Source organism: Chinchilla lanigera, unplaced genomic scaffold (assembly GCF_000276665.1).
Source record: "Chinchilla lanigera isolate Chin_1 unplaced genomic scaffold, ChiLan1.0 scaffold00036, whole genome shotgun sequence".
Lineage (NCBI taxonomy): Eukaryota > Metazoa > Chordata > Mammalia > Rodentia > Chinchillidae > Chinchilla > Chinchilla lanigera.
Genome location: NW_004955437.1, coordinates 573,508 through 576,411, shown reverse-complemented (window position 1 = coordinate 576,411; position 2,904 = coordinate 573,508). Strand labels below are relative to the sequence as shown.

The 2,904-nt window shown below is 64.6% G+C and overlaps 1 protein-coding gene across 1 annotated transcript in view; it reads left to right on the top strand.

The window, feature by feature from the left end:
• LOC102005749 (tenascin-X-like) overlaps window positions 1-2,904 on the top strand; it is a gene marked incomplete at its 3' end in the record, with an annotated part of 15,749 nt that overhangs the window by 1,937 nt on the left and 10,908 nt on the right.

The following is a 2,904-nucleotide window of genomic DNA, read 5'->3' as shown; positions in this document are numbered from 1 at the left end:
GCGGGCCCGGGACGCCTCCGCCGGGAGGGTGCGTCCGGGAGGCCGGCGGGAGGCGCGCGCCGGCCCGGGCAGGTTCAGGGTGCGAGCGGGATTCGAGGCCCCGCGAGGGGCCGGGAACAAACAGGGACCCCATAGCAGCGCCAGGGCGCAGGTGGTGATCGGCCGCTGCCGGGGCTGCGGGAGGCTGAGCTGGTGGCCGCCGGGGCCTGGGGGCGCACGCCGGGGTCCCCAGTCCTGTGGCTGCAGCGGCAAGCCGCCCCGAGGTGCCGAGCGGGAGCCCCGGGACTGCGCCGCCGGCCCCAGGCCTGGGAAGGGTCCGGGGAGGCTAAAGCCCCCAGGAAGCGCTGCCCCGGGGCGCAGCGGGGCCTCCCGGGCCCAGGACGGGCAGGGAGGCTGCGGACGCGATCCCGAAACTTGCTCTTGGCGGGGAGCGCCGCCCGTGAGTCACGGGTCAGCGGGGGCAAAGGCTGCGCGAGGTCCCCGGGGGCGCGGGGCCCGACTCCGGCCGTCCTCTCCCCGGGCTGCCGGCTTCTGTCCGCCGAACCCCTCCCGCCCCCGACACACGTGACGCCGGGCGGGGCGCAGGGCCTTATCTCCTCTGGAAAGAATTTAATGGCTTAGGAACAGCTGGAAGCGGAACTGAGGAAAGCACTGGGAAGCAGCTCGGAAACACCCCGGGCTGCGGCTGCCACCCCTGCTTCCCGGACCTCCCGGCGCCCCGGGCCGCCTGCCGCGCCCGCCGCACCTCGGGCCCTGTCGCTTCCTTCCTCCGCCCGGCCCCGCGCAGCCCCAGAACCCGCCTTCCCGTCCCTCGCGTTCTCCTGACCTTTCCCCCCGGGGGTCCGGAAGCCTCTGGAGTTTTCCATTCCCTTGACCCCTCGGCTCAGCCTCCTGAATGACGGGCGTCAGGGCCCCGCTCCTCCTCACTGGCACCTGCTTCCTACCTGGCTCAAGCTCAGCACCTGAGACCCCAGCCCCCATACGCCCCCCTCCCCAATCCCAGTCCCTGTCTTAACCCCGCGGGCCAGATTCCATGGGCTGTGCCCGAGGGTCCGGGCCCTGGGGCCGGGCCAGCCCCACCCGGACCCTGCCTCTCCAGCCCTCCCTCCCCACCCCATGGGACCTCCAGTCCCCGATGAGCAAAGTGTAAGAATTGGCCACAACCCCGAATGCCAGGGGAGCTGAGTCACAGTTTGGGAAGGTGCCCCCGCCCCTGCCCGTCCTCCGCCTGTGGGGAGGGTGTCCCCCCTCCAGCCACACTTCAGAGAGGCGCAGAGGAAGACGCAAGAGACACCCGAGTGCCACTTCCTGGAGGAAGGCCAGCTGCTCCGGAGCTGAGCACGGAGAGCCGAGGGCCGCGGTGACTGGCACAGGCTCGAGGGGCAGCGGAGAGGCTGGGGCGTGGCTGGGGGCCGCCCCTCGCCTAGAGCAGCCTCCCCGCGTCCAGAGAGCCCCTGGGTTGGTTCTCTGTACCTTTCCTGCCGCCAAGACCCCCTCCTCCCCCAGCACAGGGAAGAGACAGGACCCAGCGTCCAGAGGAGAGGACTGGGGCCTCTGGGGTCAGGAGGGAGTGCAGCAGGGGCCGGTCCCCTCTGCTCCCACTGGGAAGGGCTCCTGTTTGGTTTCCTGCTGGCCCCCAAGCCAACGAGATCTCTACAGGCTTTCCTAGGCATCACCCGGTGACGAGATGTGAAGGAACGGTGAAAGGGAGGGTGTGTGTGTGAGCTCGTGCGTGCATGCGTGCATGCTCGCACATGCCCATGTGTACATGCACACATATGTATGCCTGCAAAGATGCAGGCTGATTTGGGTGGATGTCTACACGTGTACAGGTTACTCATATTTGTATTTCTTGGGGTTGTTTTTTTCTCTTTTTCTGGTACCGGCAGTGGAGATGTTTTTCTCTTGAGACAGGGTCTCACTATGCAGTTCAGGCTGGCCTTGAGTTTACTGTGTGTCACTCAGGCTGGCATTAAACTCATGGCAGTCCTCCTGTCTCAGCCTCCCAAGTGTGGGGACTGTAGGCTTGTTCCACCACACACAGCCTCATATCCATACTTGTGGATGAGCATCAGTGAACACGTGTGTGTCACATGTGTGCGTGAACCCCACGGTTAGTGTGGGATTTGCCTGGCCTTAGACATATGGGGTTGCTAGGGCGGCCCAGGGCCCGCCTCTGAGCCAAGGCCCCGCTCCAGGCTGAGAAGGGCGGGAGGCATTGGAAAGGTCAGTCCTCTGCATCTGGTGTCTACCTGGGCTTTCTGGGGTTGGGGCGCCCTGGGGGGAAGCAGGCTGTTGTCCAACCCCCTCTGCCTCTTGATGCTGAGGGAGAAACGTGGTGTCTGGTAGCCCTGAAGCTCCTTTCCTTGACCCCGAGGAAGCCGGAAAATCTATGTGTGGGGAGAGGAGCACCGGCCCGCCCGCCTCTCCTGCTGCTGCTTTGCTGTGCTCTTCGGCCTCGCGGGTCTGGAAGAACCGGCCCCTGCCAACTCAGCTCCCCTCGGCCCTCCCCCAGCAGGCAGCCCCGCTGGTCCCCTGGAGCCCTCTTCCCCATCCCACCTTTCCTGCCACACCCCGCTCTCCCTGCTTCCCGGCCTTTGCCTCAGAGAATTCCACTAACACAGCAGGACAACCATCACCCAGACTGAGAAACAGGATGTTCCCTGCGTTCAGTCCCTAGCAACACACACACACACACACACACACACACAGAGTAAATAAATGTTTCTCAAGTCTAGGTGTGCAGCAGTGATAGAGCAGTCGCCTAAGATGTGCAAAGCTGTGGGGTTGATCCACAGCAAAATAAATAAGTAATTAAGTAAGTGTTCTTAGCATCCCAGAATTCCCACCATGGCCCTCTGGCCTCTACCCGCTAAGAGCACCGCATTTCTTTCTTTTTTCTTT